Below are 23,375 nucleotides of genomic sequence, written 5' to 3' on the forward strand. Positions count from 1 at the left end.
GCTAAACTTTTGAGGAGGAAAGAACTTGGCTAAGAAAGTCGTGACCAACTTATCCCAATAGTTCAGGCTATCTTTAGGTTGAGAGTCCAACCATATTCTAGCTTTGTCTCTTACAACAAACGGGAAAAGCATAAGCCTGTAGACCTCGGAGTCAACCCCATTGGTCTTAACAGTATCACAGATCTGCAAGAATTCAGTTAAGAACTGAAAAGGATCTTCTGATGGAAGTCCATGAAACTTACAATTCTGTTGCATCAGATAAACTAATTGAGGCTTTAGCTCAAAATTGTTTGCTCCAATGGCAGGGATTGAGCTGCTTCTTCCATTTAAATTGGAATTTGGTGCAGTAAAGTCACCAAGCATCTTCCTTGCATTGTTATTATTTTCGGCCATGTCTCCTTCTTTTTCGAAAATTTCTGTCAGATTTTCTCCAGAGAGTTGTGCTTTAGCTTCCCTTAGCTTCCTCTTTAGAGTCCTCTCAGGTTCAGGATCAGCCTCAACAAGAATGTTCTTATCCTTGTTCCTGCTCATATGAAAAAGAAGAAAACAGAAAAGAAAATATGGAATCCTCTATGTCACAGTATAGAGATTCCTTTATGTGAGTAGAAGAAGAAAAGAATAGAAGAAGAGAAATTCGAACACCAAGAGGAAGAGAGGGTTCGAATTTTGAGATGAAGAGAAGTGTTAGTAAATAAATAAATAATTAGAAGGAGATGAGAGAGAAAAAATTTTCGAAAATAATTGAAAAGAAAAGAAAAATATTTTTGTTTTTAATTTAAAATTAAAGTTAAAATTCGAAAATTTAAAAAAAATTTAAATTAAATTAAATTAAATTAAAATTTAAAATAATTAGTTAATTAAAAAGGAATTTTGAAAAAGAGAGAGGTGATTTTCGAAAATTAGAGAGAGAGAGTTAGTTAGGTAGTTTTGAAAAAGATAAGAATTAAACAAAAAGATAAGATTAATTGAAAAAGATTTGAAAATCAATTTTGAAAAGATAAGAGGTTAGAAGAGATTTTGAAATTGATTTTGAAAAAGATGTGATTGAAACTTATTTTGAAAAAAGATTTGAAAAATAAATTTAAAAAGATTTGATTTTGAAAATTAAAGTTGATTACTTGACTAACAAGAAACAAAAAGATATGATTTAAAAATTTAAAGATTGAACCTTTCTTACTAGACAAGTAACAACTTAAAATTTTTGAATCAATCACATTAATTGTTAGCATTAATTTTGGAAATATGAAATAAAAATAAGAAAAAGATTTTGAAAATAAATTTTAAAAATTTCGAAATTATGAAAGAAAAAATGAAAAAGATTTGATTTTTGAAAAAGATTTGAAAAAGATAGAATTTTTAAATTGAAAATTTGACTTGACTCATAAGAAACAACTAAATTTTAAAAAGTTTTGAAAAAGTCAACTCAAATTTTCAAAAATTTATGAGAAAATAAGGGAAAGATATTTTTTTATTTTTGAATTTTTAATGAAGAAAGAAAAAAACAACCAAAAGACTCAAAACATGAAAATTATGAATCAAAACATATGATGCATGCAAGAACACCTTGAATGTCAAGATGAACACCAAGAACTTATTTTTGAAAATTTTTAAGAAAAGAAAAACATGCAAGACACCAAACTTAAAAATTTTTAATGTTGAGACACTAACATATTGAAAATGCATATGAAAAACAAGAAAAGACACAAACCATAAAAATGCAAAGATCAAACAAAGAAGATCATCAAGAACAACTTGAAGATCATGAAGAACATATGATGAATTTTTTAAAATTTTAATGAAAAATTAAAAAGATGCAATTGACACCAAACTTAAAAATTGACACAAGACTCAAACAAGAAACATCAAATTTTTTTTGGTTTTTATGATTTTATTAAAATTTTTTTTTGTAATTTTTCGAAAATTAATTGGAAAAAAGAAAAATAAGGATTTCAAAATTTCTAATGAGAATTCCAGGAATCATTCAATGTTAGTCTAAAGCTCAGGTCCAGGAATTAGACATGGCTCACTAGCCAGCCAAGCTTTCAGTGAAAGCTTCGGTCCAAAACACTAGACATGGCCAATGGCTAGCCAAGCTTTAGCAGATACAAATCAGGAATATAACAGCTGATACGATGGGAGTCCAAAGACTCTTGTGATGATAAGTTGGAATCTCGGTCCAAAGGAATTAGACATGGCTTCACAGCCAGCCAGAATTCAACAGATCATCGTGAAACTCTAGAATTCATTCTTAAAAATTCTGAAGCCATAGAATAATTTATTTTTTAAAATTTTTTTTTTGAAAATTTTTCGAAAATAAAAAAAAGAATAAAAACAAAAACTTAAAATTAAAATAAAATTACCTAATCTCAGCAACAAGATGAACCGTCAGTTGTCCAAACTCGAACAATCCCCGGCAACGGCGCCAAAAACTTGATATGCAAAATCGTGATCGTTCATTCCTCGGTAACGGCGCTGAAAACTTTATATGCACGTTCATAATCTTAGTTCTTTTTCACAACTTCGCACAACTAACCAGCAAGTGCACTGGGTCGTCCAAGTAATAAACCTTACGTGAGTAAGGGTCGATCCCACGGAGATTGTCGGCTTGAAACAAGCTATGGTCACCTTGCAAATCTCAGTCAGGCGGATTCAAATGGTTATGGTGAATTGATAATTAAAATATAAAATTGGATAGAAATACTTATGTAATTCATTGGTGAGAATTTCAGATAAGCGTATAGAGATGCTTTTGTTCCTCCTGAACCTCTGCTTTCCTGCTATCTTCATCCAATCATTCCTACTCCTTTCCATGGCAAGCTTTATGTAGGGCATCACCATTGTCAATGGCTACTTCCTGTCCTCTCAGTGAAAATGGTCCAAGATGCGCTGTCACCGCACGGCTAATCATCTGTCGGTTCTCGATCATACTGGAATAGGATTCAGTAATCCTTTTGCGTCTGTCACTACGCCCAGCACTCGCGAGTTTGAAGCTCGTCACAGCCATTCCTTCCCAGATCCTACTCGGAATACCACAGACAAGGTTTAGACTTTCCGGATCTCAAGAATGGCCGCCAATAATTCTAGTCTATACCACGAAGACTCTAATCGTAGATTAGGAGGCTAAGAGATACACATTCAAGCTTGTTTACATGTAGAACGGAAGTGTTTGTCAGGCAGCGTTCATAAGTGAGAATGATGATGAGCGTCACATAATCATCACATTCATCATGTTCTTGTGTGCGAATGAATATCTTAGAGAAGAAATAGGCTTGAGTTGAAGAGAAAAACAATAGTACTTTGCATTAATTCATGAGGAACAGTAGAGCTCCACACCTTAATCTATGGTGTGTAGAAACTCTACCGTTGAAAATACATAAGTGATGAAGGTCCAGACATGGCCGAATGGCCAGCCCCCATAAAGGTCTAAGATAGCATAAGACTAATCAAAGATCAGATGGACCATTAACATGATAGTAAAAAGTTCTATTTATACTAAACTAGTTACTAGGGTTATAGAAATAAGTAAATGATGCAGAAATCCACTTCCGGGCCCACTTGGTGTGTGCTTGGGCTAAGCATTGAAGCTTTCATGTGTAGAGGTCTTCCTTGGAGTTAAACGCCAGTTTGTAACCTGTTTCTGGCGTTTAACTCTGCTTTGCAACCTGTTTCTGTCGTTTAACTCCAGAATATGGCAGAGAGCTGGCGTTGAACACCAGTTTGTGTCATCTAAACTTGGGCAAAGCATGAACTATTATATATTGCTGGAAAGCCCTGGATGTCTACTTTCCAACGCAATTGAGAGCGCGCAATTTGGACTCCTGTAGCTTCAGAAAATCTACTTTGAGTGCAGGGAGGTCAGAATCCAACAGCATCTGCAGTCCTTCTTCAGCCTCTAAATCTGATTTTTGCTCAAGTCCCTCAATTTCAGCCAGAAATTACCTGAAATCATAGAAAAACACACAAACTCATAGTAAAGTCTAGAAATGTGAATTTTATTTAAAAACTAATAAAAATATATTAAAAACTAACTAAATCATACTAAAAACTATGTAAAAACAATGCCAAAAAGCGTATAAATTATCCGCTCATCACACTTCCTTCGGCTGGGGTATCCTATCGATATATCCTCCCGTAACTTTCGGCCTCTGAGACAACTCGCACCTTTACAACATCTAATAAATGTAGGAACCTATTAGGGTAGCTGAAGGTTATGAGAAATCGCCAATACCAACATCAGAGATCACGATTACAATGTCTGGGAGGTCTTATACGAAACCTTAATATAAAGTCGGGAAGAAGTTTAAATAAGAAAGGTTAGGCTTCTAAGATAATATAAGAGAAGGGTAGGAGTCTCCGGGCAGAGTGACATAACTCAAGCCTTCGATACTATATAGGTGAAGACCACATGTTTGAAGCACAGTATCGCCCAGAAGCTTATGGTCTGATCGATGGGTAAATATATGGATTGAGGATTTCCGGAATCGTGTGTTTAGCACGAGTGGAAAAGACCTTGTTTGAAAATAAATCCAGTGACCCGATCGAAAAGGTCATTGGGAGAACGATTAGCTAATCCATTTGAATCGCTGCTAGCTAACTGTTTTGGATAATTATGTTCTTAACAACAAAAATCTTATTTTTCTCTAAAGGTAGTGAGTGGACACTTAGTCTAGTCTGCCAATCGCTGTTCTTCCCTTTACCCAACCTCCGTCCTTTATTCCAAATCTTTAGGATAAAACCTACCCGATGATTCATAGTATTTCTGGCAAAGCCCTCTTTTGTTAGGAGCACGAGACCCTCTAGAAGCGGATTCTATTCCATGAGATACATCCTTTTGAATCCTACTCGGAATATGAACACACTGGTTCCAACGAATCAAGTTGCACCCAAATTCAATCTTCTCAACTACGAGCGAAGTGCTGCAAACAAAGCTGCAGAGCAGCGCGCTAAGATAGGGTCCAGAGTGGGCCATCCAATCATTTGCACCTATGCCCATAAACGTTAGGGGGAATACCTCGAGTTTGTTTTCTTCTATTCAACGAAGATAGGTTGACAGTACCAGGTCCAATTCAACACAAAAATGACTTCGTAGCGTGAAACAACCATCCTCCTAACTTCTTTCTAGCATACCGAGGAAAGAGAATCCTTGGAGTCGTTTATTTACGTTTGAGCAAGTTGGTTGGAAAAAAGATGACTTTCGATCTAATCTCACTTTTTTAATGTATGTTGATATGGAGCTTTTTAAGCCTTTTACACCTAGCCCAACCTCCCTATTTCAAGCTTAGGAGAGAGAGCCCGAGGGAGAAGTTGTTGTCTCTTTTGTTGAAAAGACTGTTCACTCAGGGGTAGCGGTGAATAGGAACTATACTTTCTTCTCGAATGGGTATAGTAAGTGTGCCACGAGTGCTCCGCTTCTGCTTTTCTCTAATAACGAAAAAATAACTTTTTAAGAAAGCAAAGCTCAGTCTAAGCTATCTAAGCTAGAACTTAAGACTGACCTCTTTTTTGGGGATACCCCACTTCCTGGTCTAGCTTCACTAACTGTATTCACAGCTTTCCATACTTCGGAACCAAATCTACTTTCTCATCGGCATTCTCTAAATGATTTACGTTATGGTCTTGAACTCTCGATATATCATATGTAATGACAGATCGAGGTAAGCTTGTCTTTTACGTCATATGCTTTCCTCTTTTGTTATTATGATCTCTGAGAGTGGCTTTTGCCTAAGCTTTCTTTCATAGCTATAGCTTTCTTGAAGGGCGAAGGGCTTGGGAGCTAGGTTAAGACCCTTTTTAGACCCTTAGTACAATACCCTAGCACTCCCGCCTCCTCTTCAGACGTGTCTTCAACAACCTGGCAGTTGTTCGGTCTCCGCTTTTGGAGGCGGGCACCCTCTAAGTTGACCACCCTACCTACTAATGGACTATGAGGGGGGGCAGACGAACGGGAACCGACCAAGAACCCGAACCGCTTAACTGACCGACCCCCTTCATACATACTCGATTAAGGTTGGGGATGGATGAAATAATCAAATAAGGGAAAAAAATTGCGCAAGCGACGCCGAAAAACGGACTGCAACGTAATGACTAGGACTCGTGTAGGAGGAGTTTTGAGCGTGAGCTACCACTCATGCAATGGATAGCGCTTATCCTCTTTCTATCAACAAAATGGAGTAGATATCCTTTTTTTTATGGAAGAGGCCTTGCACCTAGGACTAATTAGGATCCAGAAGAATGGGTCTAGGCTTTCGAAAAGATGAAGATGCAAAGGGTAAAGAGAAAAGATATGTCTTTTGAACAACCAACCTGACATAAGGATTCTAGCTCGCCCAGTTAGAGCAGATGGAGGTTCTCGGACGGGAAAAAGCGGCACTCGACATCTATTAAACAACACCAAGAACAAAGCCATACATGCCCTCAGAAAAACTAGTGATGATTGCCATGAATGCAGCCCTCGAGGACGTGTACAAGAAGGTCTTTGCCGATTCCTATCAACCAACATGATGCACATCTCAGTAGAGGCATAAAAATGCCGTGGAGACTTTGACCGAATGAATAGGTATCAATTGATAGACATTTTTCTTGAGGAATAGAATCCAGGATGAACGCTTTTTTCGTTCGCTATGTGCTGCCCTTCTATAAAAGATGCTCACGTGATCGATCGATGGACGGGGGAATTGCATGAATGACGAGCTTAAGCCTATAGTGCCCCCATCTTTAATCTTAAGTGAAGTAAAATCAATGAAGTGAACAGCCCAACCTCTTTGTTTGAAGCTTTGCCAGGCATATTCATATGTTGAAGCTTTGTTTCCCCTAATTCTAAAACACAACAATATACTTTTTCTATACTCTAGGAAAAAGCTTCTCTTTGATAGTGGGGGGGTCTGAATGAATATGATCGTAGATAGAGACTAAAACCTGTGTGGGGATAGGTGCGGATGTAGCCAAGTGGATCAAGGTAGTGGATTGTGAATCCACCACGTGCGGGTTCAATCCCCGTTGTTTGCCCATCAATAAAAGGGGATGATATGATAAGAACTTAGTGTGTAATCTGTCATACCGGGCTGAAAGTCAAGTGCCGACATCAACTTAGCGTGAGCTAGGTTGGCGTCTCTAGGTTCACACGAGGGCATTGTATCCTTCGCAAGAGGGAGCATCCTCGGCAGTTGAGTCTTACACGTTAGGCTCTAACTCTACACGAGGACTGCTGGCACCTAGAGAGAAAGTCATCAGCTAGACATTCAAAATGCATTCTGACATGGCGAGGGAGTCTGGACTAGTTTTTTGTCTGAAGAAAGATTGATATGATTTGAAGCAATCTCCTCGGGCATGGTTTGGTAGATTCAATGAGGTGATTATTGATTTTAGTCTTCGTAGATGTGGAGTTGACCACTCTGTTTTCTATCGCCATTCTACAGCTGGTCAAAGGTTTTTTTGTATGTGGATGACATTGTAATCTTAGGTTACTCGTTAGAGTAGGGATCGCGAGAGAGCGCTCTCCCATTTCCACACCTTATCTTGCTTTAGCTTTGCCTTAGAGAATGAATTCCCTGGAGCCCCTCGACCAGGGAATTTCCAAAAAGTATAAAAGAACTTAAGGACCACTTAGCGTGGCTTATCTTTTTTTACGTATTTTTCATGCCTGTAGTAACTGATCTGTTTATGTTAGCGCTGCGCGACCGTATCAGCGAAAACTAACGGTGGAGGGAGGAGGGCAAGGGAGGGAGATATCCAAAGGATTCCAGTTTTTCACAAAACTGGAAGAGGTTCGATTCCTCTTGGATGTAAGGTACGGTAAGTCACTCTAAACTGTGCGTGTAAGGCCTTTTTCATTCTATTATATAGGCCTTTCCATGAATGGCTAGCTCCGAAATGAAGGTACGCAGTTACTTGAGTGAAGCGAAAGGCCATATTGAGGAAATAGCTCCGTGACTCATACAATAGTGTATGAGGTTCAGAGTCCTTAGCTTGACTAGAGATTTCTCTCTAATCTCAGTGAAAGACTCATGCTAATCACCCTAATCTAATGGGTGTGGGGAAATGGCCATTCATATCAAGTACCAATTAAGCAGATTGACAACGATCTGCTTAACCGGTACTTGTAGCTAGTGTTGGATTTAAATCTATTTCTCGCTCTAGTGCATACCCGATATCAAAAGATAGAGAGATTGTGGGCTATGTATAAATCAGTGGCATTCTAGTCAGTCTGGATGGGATCCATTCCAAAAGGTATCACCCAGCTAGGCGAATCACAGACAGTATGTTTGGCCTGGCTGTATAAGTGTAGCCCGAGAAGGCGGCTAGCACCTCAGGAGCCCTTTGTTACGAAATCCTCTAGAAAGAGATCTCCGTGCGGGGCCAACCAGTATGACGATGAGTTTCCAATCCGAAATGCTACTATAATACGAGCTAATGAGAAAGCGTTTGGAGTGACTTGTACTTTTCTTTTCGTATAGATTATAGACTAGATAGACATTTCACATAGTTCAACGAATCGTTACATTCATTTGAAACGAATCCCTAGGAGTCAATATGTACCTCCCTTTACAGTAAAGGAAGAAGAATCCGCTCTTCCCGCCTTAACTTAAAAGGGCTATCAAAGGAGTTATTTCCCTGGTAGGCTAAGCCAAAAAGAGAAGGAGCCAACCCATCTCTTCCTTTACTTTTACTTGTTTAAGTAAATAGCGTGAACGCTTTCAAAGAGCGGAGTCCTTCCTAGCAAAAAGAATAATGGAACTTCATTGGAATGCCTACCCCTGTAGGCGAAAGAAAATCTACCCAGTGAGTTGTATCCCCTCCGATCAGGATCTGCCTTAGCAAAAAGCCTTACAGTCACTGAACTCTATATCTCTAGAACCTATAGTGAAACTCCATGGCGGGCTATTGTTTCTGATCGTGATAAAGCTTTCACAAGTGCTTTTTGGAAACATTTATGTAAGCTTCATGGTACGTACTACTCTGAATATGAGCTCGTCGTACCACCCGCAAATGGAGGCTTTAAATAAATGTTTGGAGCTATACCTACGTTGCTTCGTTCATGAGACTCCGCGTTTATGGGTTTCCTACTTGCCTTGGGCTAAGTATTGTTACAACTTGTCCTTCTAGACTTCCATTGGTATGACTCCATTCAAAGCTGCGTATGGTCGTGACCCCCCTATTTTTCTTAAGTTTTATCCGGACGATGGGGTCCCTTCAGAATTGGAGCAACTGTTAAGAGATCGAGATGCAATACTTCTCTCCTTAAGCGTAATTTACAGAATGCTCAGACTCGTATGAAACGCTATGCGGATACCAAGCGAAGGGAACTTCATGCCTACCTTGCTTTAAAGCGATATAGAGATAGAGTGATTTATAGTGCTAGGAATGATAAAAATCTCTATTCTGTTGTCTTTCAGTTCTGAGTTTGATCTTGGTTTAAATGTTATTCGTTCTTTTCATTTCTTGTAAGATTAAAAAAATGTAATTATTTGTAATTAAACATAATCTCTATCTCTTCCTGTGGGTTCACTCCCTTCCTTCTTAGTCTAGCCCAGACCTTTCTAATACATAAGATGTCATAAATACAAAATAAGACTTGGAATCTCGATTAGAAGACTTGCTCCTACCGGCTACCTGTGACTGGTTGAGAGATTGATTTTCCTTGTACCGCTTTCGGAAATAAAATGGAATCTGGGATCAAAGGAGATTAGGAGATGAGTTCGCACCCACATTCTCTCATAGAGTAGCGACCATAGTGACTAATTGGCACGGAAGACACTTGGGGAAAACTCCCCTCATCTAAAAGGAAAGGGTGGCGGATGATTGGTATGCAGAATTAGTTGCAATGATTTCACATTCATGTGAATTAAAAGATTGGCTTGAATGGAAAGGCTTTCCAACTAGCCATTGTACCTGAGATTGCGAGAAGTCCTTCCTCTTCTTTGGAGCTTGTTCTTGGTCCCCAGGAAAATGGGGTGACAAAGAGCAGCTTGCTTCTCCAATGGATCATTGCTCGACTCGATGGGTAACTTCTACTGGTTTGCCGGGGAAGCTCTTGTTTTTCTTTCAGGATTTGGTTGGTGGCATGAACACCTAGCCCTTTCTTATTTTTAGTATATGTTTGCTGGAACAGCTAGTAGATTCATTCTCCACTCCAGCAGTAGTAGATGTAGAATCTGAAAGGTGGAATTCTCGGTTGATTGGATGCTTCCATTAGAGCTTCTTCCCGTCCTGTCATTTAAGGGCACCTAGCTTACAATCACTAGTGAAAGAGTGCCAATTGACCCAACTAGCGAATCTGTTTACTGAGTTGACTTAGCATGGGAGCTTAAGGTAGAAGACAAAGTTTGAAAAAAAGTCAGTGATAGGTTCTTCGTCGATGGTTTGGCTTTAGGTCTATGTTATGGCGAATGGAAGCGCGGATTAGCAGGTGTCTGCTTGACTCAGTCATAGTCTAGCCGACCAACTGGTAGGCACTCGAAGCCTATGTTCACTATTTCAAAAAGAATTCAAATAAAATTGATGCACAAAACAGGGAAAGAGAATGAACTAGAACAAAGTTGATTTTTTCCATTCCAACACTACAAGCATTTTTTTACATGGGAGTGCATACAATCGGAAGCTTACACACACATAGACCAGCCACACAACTAAACACAACATAGAAATAGAAAACAGCAAAGTCCTCTAGTTGCCCCCATTTCCTCCTTGGAGGATTGCTGCTGCGATGACTAGTTCTTGCCGTTTGAGGAGCAGAGCCCTCTTCCGGTCGTCCAAAGCCCGAATCCAGTCTCGGGTATATTGCATGTTGCCAGCTGCTCCAGATTGATGGGCGGAAGATGTTCCCCTCAGAACAACAGCATAAAAGCTATCGCATAAGCGCAGACCAGCACTTTTTATTCATTGATGAATAGCCATTACATAGGAAGTACAATAAGGAAGCTTACGTACACATAGACAAACCAGCCAAACAACTAAACACAACATTATAACAAAAAGTTAACAAACAAACAACATTCTATATATAGTTAAAAGCAAGCAAAAGAAAAACTAAGGACTTATTAGTTGCTTCCCCGCGGTCTCCCGCAAATGATGCGGGTCGCCTTGATAAGGAGCAATTCGCGCTCTTGGATGAGCGCCCTCCTTCGTTCTTCGAGAGCGCGAATGCGGTCCTGAAGCTCTTGTATCCGCTTTACCACGACCTCCTCCTCGACAGGAGGCATGTGCTCCCAGAAGGCCGCCAGGGTTTGCTCTTGCTCGAACTTTGCGTTCTCTACATGGTGAATCGCTTGCTCAATTTGAGAAAGTATTACAGTGGTAACTGGTAGATCCATATCTCCCCTTGCTTTGCCAAATAGAAAAAGAAGCATCCTATTTATAGGTGTTGCAAGACTTTTTCTTTTTCTTATTATTTGAAATTCTTTCTTTTTTTATATTTTATATAGTGGTGTGTAGTCATGTTTATGACGATGGACCGACCCCTGTTTTTTGCGGGTATGAAAACGTGGCTCGACACCGATGATAATCCGTCAAACTACTAATCAACTAGGAGACAAAGTACGTTTAGCCAATCCTCACTCGATAGCTCGAAAGCGGATGAGTACAAACCCACGTGATCCGTATTCGCTTACGTACCAGGCGTGCTTCGTCGTACCCTGACTACTCCTCTTTTACTGGCTTCTTTGTACCCAACTACATGATGGAACTCCCCTCGACCAATCCTCACTTGACAGCAGCTCTGTCCTAGCGTAGGCAATTGAAGTAAAGCCTCTGCCTCTACCGCTTGATTGAAAGGATCAGACACAAATCCCTACTTTTGACAGCAGAACGAAAGAATTCTTTTTTTCAAATAAGTAACGTAAACTTGCTTTTGCCGATTGCACTCGAATAGCAGCCTGGGCCGTCCTGGAATGAGAATAAAATGAATTAGATGGACTGGACTTCGATGGGCTTTGTTTGGAAAGCCAGGAAAAGGTAGCATTTTTGAGCTAGGGCTAAAATCTGAATGCTAACATTGGGCTAACCTTCACTCCACTCCAATAGAATGGGGAAACGAACATAAGCATATTTTGTCTGCCATCCCTCAGGAAAAATCCGTGTTCATCACAGGCTCCGCTGGGATTGGTAAAAGCCTATTGCTTGAGGAAATTCTCAAATTACTGAAAAAAATTAGATAGCCAATCTGTGAAAAGTAGTGGAATAACTGTGGTAATAGCAATAGTAACTAAAAGTAGTGGAATAACATTATAATTTTAAAATTACTCTTAGTTGCCATTTTATATGGCTACTAAAAGTTATATATTTTGTGCGGTCATTAAATAGGCTTTTACTGACAATTGTTATAATTGCCGCTAAAATCTTTTAGTGACAAACCATAAAATGGCTAATGTTTAATTGCCAGAAAATATATTAGACGCTATTTTTATTGCCGCTAAAAGCAAAACAAATGGCTACTAAAAGTGATTTTTCTAGTTGTGAACAATCACGCCTTAAAAATTATTGGAGTGGGTACTGTCAAAATAACAATATTTGATGGTTCTGTTAGCACACTTCAAGGGGTAAGACATGCAAAGGGCTTGAAGAAAATTTTGTTGTCTATTGGACAGTTTGATGACCTTGGTTACAAAGATCCATATTGAAGGTGGGATCTTAAAATTTTTTAAATGTGCTCTTGTGGTAATAAAAGCAGAAAAGATTATGGTGAATCTATACATGCTTGTCGCAGATGCTTTGCAAGAGGCAGAGGCATCAATTACGTCAGCAAGTCAAGAAGAAATAACGATTACATGGCATTGCAAACTGGGTCACATGGTGGAACAAGGCTTAGAGATTCTTTTAGAACGTAATCTCACTTCTAGACTCAAATCGATAACTTACCGTTTTGTGAGCACTATGTTACAAGCATGCAACATAGATTGACATTTGGTAGATCGGCTGCTTGGAGTAGGCACATATTGGAATTGATTCATTCTTATGTATGTGAGTAACCAAAAATGTCCCTAAAAGAAGTAAAATATTTTGTATCATTTATTGATGAGTACTCTGGGAGGCTTTGGATGTACTCGATCAAGAAAAAGTCAGACGTGTTTGCGATACACAAGGAATTTAAAGCCAAGTTAAACTTGAATATGGAAAGAAGATCAAGTACTTGAGGTTAGATAATGGAGGAAAATATGTAAATGGTGATTTTCTAACATTTTGCATACAAGCAGGTATTCAGCGACACCTCATAGTTGCACAAATATTTAAGCAAAATGGTATATCAGAGTGAAGGAATAAGACTCTCAAACATAAGCTATGTTGCGGACTGCTTATTTACCTAAGTTCTCTTATGTGATAAATCGATAATCATCAACTGGAGTTGAGTTGAAGACACAAATAGAGATATGGCAAGGTAAACCACCTAATTATTCTTCTTAATATATTTGGTTGTCCTATATATGTGACATACAATTCTTAGGAGAGAATAAAGCTGGACCCCAAATCTAAAAAATGTATATTTTTGAATTATGCTAATGAAATTAAAGAGTATCGTATGTAAAATCCCACTACTCATAAGGTAGTTGTCAGTAGAGATGTGATATTTGTAAAAAAATAAGTTACAAGGAGAACAAAAAAGTAATAGTATTATTAAAGAGATAGTCACGGTTCAAATAGATGAGAATACAAAGAGGGTGAATTTTCTAAAGCAGAACCAAAGCACGAGGAACAAGAATTAGATGAGGCCAATGACATAGAAATTTGTAAATATACTTGACAAAGAAAAACACCATCATGACACTTGGATTATATTATGACAAACCACGATGCGTATTGTCTTCTAACAGATGAAGGAGAGCCAAAAATTTTTATAGAGACTATACGCAATCCAAATGCTTCTATGTAGATAATAGCAACACATAAAGACATCAAGAAATTACATAGGAATCATACCTGAAAATTTATTGTACTTCTAGAAGATCGAAAAGTCATGGTAAAAAATGAGTTTACAAGATCAAGTAACATAGTAAGATCAGGTGAAATGATATCATACAAGACTAGTTGAAATGATATACTCAAAAAAAAGGTGTTGACTTCATTAAAATATTTTTTCTGGTGGTGAGACTATCTACTAAGAAAAAAAGAGAGGGGGATTAAAGACTACAAAAAAGGTTGAAAGAGAGATATATGGGAGATTTAGAGCATGGTTCACCCTCATCCCTCAATTTCACAAGATTTTACAAAGGGATAAAATTTGGGTTCTTTTAAATTAGGGCAACTCACTTGTATTTCTATTTTAATAAAGGAAAAGTCTAGGAGGCCAGCAATTTTATTGAATTTTGGCCAGCATGTAACCAGTAGAGAAAGATGAACCATGGGATGAAATCTCATACCAATCTCACACCATTAGATCATCATTGATGGCTATTTGATGGCTACTAATCACAAAAGTTGCTGGCCCCTAGCATTACTCTTTAATAAATACTGATTTTTAAATATAAAAGTGTGCTAGGTTATACATTAAACTGCCATATACGTAGTTAATTTAATCGACACAAAACCCCAATAACAGCGTGCCACTTTTGTCCATCGATTACTATCTTTGGTGTGTACTTTTATAGTTTTGATTCATTGGTGTGTATTTTTGTCCACCCAAACTCCTTAATGTGTATTTTTATTCATTTACTCTTTATAATATAGGGATAAGTAAGATTCAGCCAATAAGTGCACTTTACTGGGTGCTGAATTATATTTGAAAACAAAAAAAGAGTTTGCTAATCTACAAATTATAATTCTGTAAAATTCATAACTATATAATAATTCGTTACTTTATAATACACTTTCAGGATCATGTTATTTATACAATGATTTTTTCATGCATCATTATATCATCATCATAAAAATAAAGCAGATTCTAAAAGTTTAATACTTCAAGATAAGTCATGCTTATATTTCATTATGGCAGCACAATTCAACAACTATTTTACTAGTATCTTCCACTTGTGTCAAATCTATAGTTATAGAACCATGCCAACATACCATAAAAATATAAAAAAACATACATCATTGTGGTTTTTACGGAATATAAAAAGCTAGTGTCCTATATTTGTATCAATCTATGCATTACTTACGTTTATGATGATGGCAATGCAACGTTTCAATCAGAAGATAAACATAAAACACGTTGCATAAAAAAGCAAAATAAGATCTGCAACAGGTAAGAAAGAGAATCCTTAAAACTTGAGAAGCATTCTATTTGTTCCGTCCTTAGCTATATAAGATATGAAAACTGAAAAGGAAAAACAAATGGAACCCGAAGTTTTCAATTCAAGGATTCAAAAAAGAAAACAAGCACAACCAAAATTACAAAAACAACACCAGAAAGAATAATTCGGCGATATCTATTTAAAAGTAGAGCAAGGAAAATCATTAAGAAATTTGCAATCATAGGAAATCAGTATTGAACTCGAACAATTCTATATGTGAGTGTTGAATAGTAACATATAATTACACTAAATAAATATATAATCAGAACAAAGCTTCATATTTTGATTTCAATATTCAGCTAATCTATGGTTTTACATTACAATCAAAAGTTTACCATAAATTGATAATTAAAATTTAGTACATATACAAAAAAAAATTGATAATCCAAAAAAGAATAAACTACAATTTCTACCCATAAAAGTTGAAAACGCTGACATATCTACCCATAGAAGATAAAAATTATCATTTCTACCCATAAAAAATTGATTTCGCAAGCAAAATTTACCCAAACCTTAAATAATTACATAAAATCCCCAAACTACCCTTGGTGAGTCTCATCCTCTTCATCTTCATCTAAACCGAGAACCCCATTGCTGCAGCACCCTCCCCTTTCCGCACTCTCTCTCTTCCTTCTACTCTATCTTCTTTAATCGTCCCTCTCTCTTTCTCTCCTTCCTCTTCGCACTTTTCTCTTTCCTCTTCTTTCCCTATTGATGTCTCTCTCATCTCTGTCGTTCTTCTCTCTCTTTTGTGTATTAATGGTGGTTCCTCCTTTTGCTGTCGTGAGCTCCATCTTCTCCTCCCCTCCTCTTTTTCTTCTTCTTCTTCGGGAGGTTTTTGGCTTCAGGAAGTAGCAATTTTGAGTCATCTATTTTCTGCAACCACAACTTCTTCAACGTTGAGTTCCTTCCTTTTTCAAACGTCGTATCTTCGTCTTCTTCTCTCGGCGTCGCTGCTCTCTTCTCCTCCTAGCGATACGTTTTCGTCATCTCCTCCCAGCGTCGCCAAAATCGAATTAATGTTCTGTGTTATTTGCAACGAAAATAGTGATCTTGAATCTGAGAAATTGACAATTTTTGGTGAAGGTTCTAAGAAATTAGGATTTTATTTTGAATCTATGCATGCTCTATTCTTCAATTTGATCTGAGTTTGTTCTTTTTTATGATTTTGAAGAGGATAGTGGCTGGGCTATGTTGATGTTCAAGAGGTGAGAGAGAAAAAGTGAGTGAGTGAGAGAGAGAAAGAGAGAGTAGGAAGGGAGATGATGCTACGGCAGTGGTGGTTTAGGTGCTGCAGATAGTGAGTGAGGGTGGATGCGTGTGTGAGAGAAGAGAAGGGGGTAGCTTGGGGATTTTATGTAATTGTTTAGGGTTCGGGTAATTTTACTTGCGAAATCAATTTTTTATGAATATAAATGTTAATTTTTATCTTTTATGGGTAGATATGTCAGCGTTTTCAACTTTTATGGGTAGAAATGATTGTTTACTCTCCAAAAAAAATAAGATAACATTCAATCAAGTTCAACATTGCATCACTAAAACCTAAGACTTCAAAACTAAAAGGTAACTTGTTCATTACGAGTCAAAGTTGCAAAGAATTGGTAAGCAAGTATAAGAAATGGAGGTATACACAATTTGAGTTGAATGCGCAATAAAACCATGAGGATTTCATAAGAAAAGCTTGAGTAAGAAACAGAGTTTCACACTAAAGTTCTTTGCTAGCATGTCTTGTTGACAATAACTCAAACACCTTATGTGCAGTAAACATATGAGAAAGACACTACTAGTAAGATCAAGGACATGAAAAAATGAAGATGATCAAAAGATTAATTACAAGAAGTAATACAAAATAATCAAAGCTACAAACTTTGATTATTACAAAATACAAAAGTTGAGGAGAGTGTTACCTGAAGAGTGTGAAGCCTACAACAAGAGCGGAGCCATATGAGAGCGGCGATAAGAAGAGCTACTGCGGAGCTTACACATTATCACCTTCTTCGAATTTCCATCACCGTCAGAATAGGTTCTTGTGGAGAAAAGACACAAACCAGATAAGCTTAGGTGTTGCCGGCAGAGTACTGGAGAGCCACTAGTGGCGGCTGCGACAGATCCAAGGAGCGTCGACGGCAGTGGCTGTGCATGGTAGAAGAAGTAACTAACTGAGAGTGTCAGAGGGACACAATTTTTTTCTACACTACACACTCACCCATTTACATATACTAAAAGAGGATCTATCTTCCACTCTTAAAAATTTGAACTCTGGTGCAGTTTGACAAGTGAAGTACAAATTTTTCATTTTTTTCAAATGTCAGCTGCAGAGAGGCATAATTTTATATTAGTTTTTTTTTTTTTTTTTTAATTTGAAACTAGATTTGGATTTGGATATGAAATGGTTTAGCTATTTTTAATTCTATTTTCATAGGATCAAAATAGTCTAGTTACATATTACAAATATTGGTGCTATAGTATAAATAATTAATAGAGCAGGTTCATCATTATCTTAATTTTTATATTTTTTTTAACATTTGTTTTATCAAATTAAATAATTTTTAATTAATAGTTCAAAAGCAATATAAACTTATTAATTTCTTTATGAATTCTTTATAAATTCATTGCAAACCATAGTCGGTATAAAATTGATTTTACAAATTTGATTTTGATAAAAAATGAATTAGTGTTAAGGTGATTTATGTTTGGTAATTTTGTATCAAAATAGATTATAATAAAATGAATGTTGTTTAAATTACATTAAAATTACGGTTAGAGAAAAATTACTTAAAAAAAAGACATAAATTTATATCATTTAAAATTATATTATTTTAACACTCTTTAACTATAATTTCTCTTGAAAAGAATTTAAATTTATGTGTTAAAATTTAGTACTCTTTTAATTATAATTTGTTAGTACCCTTCTTTAATACTCTTTTTGTATTTAGTTATATCTTTCTAATAAAATGTATATTATAAAAATTAACAATAATAAATAAAATATATACTAATTTAAGAATATATAATAAAAAAATATACAAAGTCAAATAAAAAATAATATTCTATAAAAAAATACGTATTAATAAAAATGATTAAAAAATTTTATATGAATAATGAATACTAAAAATTCTATTTAAAAAATACAATAATATACATAAGTGAACATAAAAAAAACTCTAAATAAAAATATTCATACCATTAACAAGAAAAATAAATAAAAAATTGATAAAAATTAAAACTTAACAAAGAGTATTAATAATAATATTAAAAAAATATTTATTTGTAAAGCATAATCATAAAAAAATTCAAGAATTCTGACCATTGTTTTTGGTATCTTTTATTGTAAATGAAATTGAATGGCAAAATTGGTATAATGTCAATTAATTTTTTAATTTATGTAATGAACGCAAAAATTATAATTTGTTACTTTCATTGATCATGTTCGTGTTTAGATAAAAAAAAAGTTAGCCAAGCAAAAATTACAACATTCAAAAACATTAAATGTAGCTCTTATACTTATTTCAACATATTTACCAAACACATCCGAAATAATTTAGCTATTTGTAGTTCTATTTTCATAGAATCAAAATAGTCTAGTTACATGTTACAAATACTGGTGCTATCGTATAAATAATTAATAGAGTAGCTTCATCATTATGTTAATTTTTATATTTTCTTTAACATTTGTTTTATCAAATTAAATCATTTTTAATTAATTGTTCAAAAGCAATATAAACTTGTCAATTTCTTTATGAATTCATTACAGAGAAACACAACTTATATAATACAAAGACAATAAAAATATTTGTTATTTATATAATAATAACTAATATAACATCTATCGAATAACACCTCGTTTCCCCGTTTTTCCCCTTTTATTTGAAATAGAATGCATTAAATTTCAACCACCTTTAGATATGTCTTGTTTGTCATCCTATAACATAACATTCCTTGAAAAGAGGGTCTTTTGTTAGTGAAAATTCGAGGTGGCATCAAGCAGTTTAGTTCTAAATAACCATTCATGTTATGCATATGACATCACACATGCTACTATTACCATACATTCTAACTCATTCTTTCTTTATCCATGCATGTTTATACACTCAACATTTGTACACCTTGCCTTTAGTAATGTATTAGATATTTAGATTACATTAGATTGTTTAAATTTATTTAATTTATATTAAATTCTTTTTTACTTCGTTCTTCTATCCTGACATAATTCAACACGCTCAACAAGCCAAGCCCTTTGCTGACGATGCAATTATATTCCTTTACGTTATCCAATTATATATCATTGGCTATTGGAGGTGGCATAAGTGCGTAAAGAAAAATTTGGTGGGAATTAAAAATTTATCATAAAAATTACATAATAATATTTATATTAAAATAAAATTTATAATTATAATTATTTTTTAAATTTATTATTAATATAATAATAAATAAATAATTTTATAAATAAAAAATATAAAATAATTTATAATAATACTCTTTAAAGTTTGAATAATTTAAAATTTTTAATAATTGAATTAGAATTATATTTTTAGTAATTTTTTTTCAATGTAAATATAATTTCGTTCATCAATAATTGAAATCTTCAATAATTTTATAAAGATGATGCAAAAAAATATAATCGTTTGGATTTAAAATTTACCTTAAAAATTTGAAATTTTTTAAGTTATAACTTATAAATTTTTTCTATCAATCTATAAAAATACAATGCTATTAATACTTATTAAATATTCTAATATTTTTATATAATATAAAAAATAAATTAAATAAATATTAAAATATAAAATAATATTAAATTAAATAAATAAAATTATTTAAATTTTTCTTAATGCACAACTATTACTAATTTTTCTATAAAAAATTTGGGAGGCAATGACCTCTATTATTTAGCTAAAATTTTGTCATTGGTTATTAGTAATATACATCAGTTTGATCAGTTTTTACAATGTTCATGTTTTAGACATGTATTTAGAATTTTCAAGATTACCATAATGAGCATTGCAGTTGGACCTATTATGTTCCAATCGGTCCTGAACATTATTTATTATCTAGATTTTGATGAGTTTTGACGAGCGCTAAAGACCGATTTAGAATGTTTACAAGTTTAAAAATTCAAGTTCGTTGTAGCTCCAAACCGGAATTCAACACTCTTCAAAGTTTAGTGATGAGCGGATAATGTATACCCTTTTTGGCATTGTTTTTAGGTAGTTTTTAATATGTTTTAGTTACTTTTTAGTATATTTTTATTAGTTTTTATGCAAAAAATCATATTTCTGGACTTTACTATGAGTTTGTGTATTTTTCTGTAATTTTAGGTATTTTCTGGCTGATATTAAGGGACTTGAGCAAAAGTCTGATTCAGAGGCTGAGAAAGGACTGCAGATGCTATTGAATTATGACCCTCCTGCACTCAAAGTGGATTTTCTGGAGTTACAGAAGCCCAATTGGCGCGATCTCAATTACTTTGAAAAGTAGACATCTTGGGCTTTCCAGCAATGTATAATAGTCCATACTTTTTCTGAGATTTGATGGCCCAAACTGGCATTTAAACGCCATCCAGGGACCATTTTCTGGCATAAAACGCCAGAACTGGAGTTAAACGCCCAAACTGGCATCCAAGCTGGCGTTTAACTCTAGAAAAGGTCTATGCACGTGTAAATCTCAATACTCAGTCCAAGCACACACCAAGTGGGCCCTGAAAGTGGATTTCTGCACTATCTGCACTTAGTTACTTATTTTCTATAATCCTTAGTAACTAGTTTAGTATAAATAGCACTTTTTAATATTGTATTTGTATCGGATGATAACTTTGGATCAATCCTTGGGACTTTGGAGGCTGGCCATTCGGTCATGCCTAGGCTATTTTCTCTTATGTATTTTCTACGGTGGAATTTCTACACCTCATAGATTAAGGTGCAGAGCTCTGCTGTTCTTCATGAATTAATGCAAGTACTATTGTTTCTCTTTCAATTCATGCTTACTTCTTCTCCAAGATATACTCTCGTACTTAATTCAGTTAAGTCAGAATGAAGGGGTGATCTGTGACAATCACCCACTATCTTCGTTACTCGCTTAGCCAAGATCCGTGTGCCTGACAACCACAAGTGGTCTACATGATGTTCAACGTAGTCATTGGACGACAGCCGAAGTATAGTCTCTTGGGTCTCTGATTCACGGACCGAGTCCGTGAGATTAGAACCTTCGTGGTAGAGGCTAGAACCAATTGGCAGCATTCCTGAGATCCAGAAAGTCTAAACCTTATCTGTGGTATTCCAAGTAGGATCTGGGAAGGGATGACTGTGACGAACTTCAAACTCGCGAATGTTGGGCACAGTGACAGTGTGCAAAAGGATAGAGAGATCCTATTCTGACACAAGTGAGAACTGACAGATGATTAGCCGTGCGGTAGCTGTACCTAGTATTTTTCATCTGAGACGAGAAATTTGACAGTTGATTAGCCGTGCAGAAACCGTACTTGGACCATTTTCACTGAGAGGATCATACAGCTTGCCATGGAAGGGAGCACGCATGATTGGATGAAGACAATAGGAAAGCAGAGGTTCAGAAGCGACAGAGCATCTCCAAACACTTATCTGAAATTCCCACCAATGAATTACATAAGTATCTTATTTTATTTTATGTTTTATTTATCCTTTAATTATCAAAACTCATAACCAAGTGAATCCGCCTGACTAAGATTTACAAGATGACCATAGCTTGCTTCAAGCTGACAATCTCTGTGGGATCAACCCTCACTCGCGTAAGGTTAACAATCCCGGCAACAGCGCCAAAAACTTGGTGCACGGAATTGTGATCACACTTTTCACAACTCCGGTACAACTAACCAGCAAGTGCACTGGGTCGTCCAAGTAATAAAACCTTACTTGGTTATGAGTTTTGTCGGCTTCAAGCAAGCTATGGTCATCCTGTAAATCTTAGTCAGGCGGATTCACTTGGTTATGAGTTTTGATAATTAAAGGATAAATAAAACATAAAATAAAATAAGATACTTATGTAATTCATTGGTGGAAATTTCAGATAAGCGTTTGGAGATGCTCTGTCGCTTCTGAACCTCTGCTTTCCTATTGTCTTCATCCAATCATGCGTGCTCCCTTCCATGGCAAGCTGTATGATCCTCTCAGTGAAAATGGTCCAAGTACGGTTTCTGCACGGCTAATCAACTGTCGGATTTCTTGTCTCGGATGAAAAATACCAGGTACAGCTACCGCACGGCTAATCATCTGTCGGTTCTCACTTGTGTCATAATAGGATCTCTCTATCCTTTTGCACATTGTCACTGCGCCCAACATTCGCGAGTTTGAAGCTCATCACAGTCATCCCTTTCCAGATCTTACTCGAAATACCACAGACAAGGTTTAGACTTTCCGGATCTCAGGAATGCTGCCAATTGGTTTTAGCCTCTACCACGAAGGTTCTAATCTTACGGACTCGGTCCATGAATCAGAGACCCAAGAGACTATACTCCGGCTCTCGTCCAATGACTACGTTGAACATCATGTAGACCGCTTGTGGTTGTCAGGCACGCGGATCTTGGCTAAGCGAGTAACGAAGATAGTGGGTGAATGTCACGGGTCACCCCTTCATTCTGACTTAACTGAATTAAGTACGAGAGTATATCTTGGAGAAAAAGTAAGCGTGAATTGAAAGAGAAACAATAGTACTTGCATTAATTCATGAAGAACAGCAGAGCTCCGCACCTTAATCTATGAGGTGTAGAAACTCCACCGTAGAAAATACATAAGAGAAAATAGCCTAGGCATGGCCGAATGGCCAGCCTCCAAAGTCCTAAGGATTGATCCAAAGTTATCATCCGATACGAATACAATAGTAAAAAGTGCTATTTATACTAAACTAGTTACTAAGGATTACAGAAAATAAGTAACTAAGTGCAGATAGTGCAGAAATCCACTTCCAGGGCCCACTTGGTGTGTGTTTGGGCTGAGCATTGAGCTTTACACGTGCATAGGCCTTTTCTAGAGTTAAACGCTAGCTTGGATACTAGTTTGGGCGTTTAACTCCAGTTCTGGTGCCAGTTCTGGCATTTTACACCAGAAAAGGGTCTCTGGCTGGCATTTAAATGCCTGTTTGGGCCATCAAATCTTGGGCAAAGTATGGAGTATTATACATTTCTGG

General features: G+C 36.0%; 1 long non-coding RNA gene across 1 annotated transcript; it reads right to left on the reverse strand.

The window, feature by feature from the left end:
- Positions 1–10,568: 10,568 nt before the first annotated feature.
- LOC112766823 (uncharacterized) lies at positions 10,569–17,507 on the reverse strand. The gene is made up of 3 exons (XR_003184569.3): positions 17,129–17,507; positions 12,000–12,134; positions 10,569–11,880 (listed from the first exon to the last, which is right to left on the reverse strand). It is a non-coding gene; the product is annotated as an uncharacterized lncRNA (long non-coding RNA).
- Between the last annotated feature and the right edge of the window lie 5,868 nt (positions 17,508–23,375).

The sequence above is a fragment of the Arachis hypogaea genome, chromosome 17, assembly GCF_003086295.3.
Source record: "Arachis hypogaea cultivar Tifrunner chromosome 17, arahy.Tifrunner.gnm2.J5K5, whole genome shotgun sequence".
NCBI lineage: Eukaryota > Viridiplantae > Streptophyta > Magnoliopsida > Fabales > Fabaceae > Arachis > Arachis hypogaea.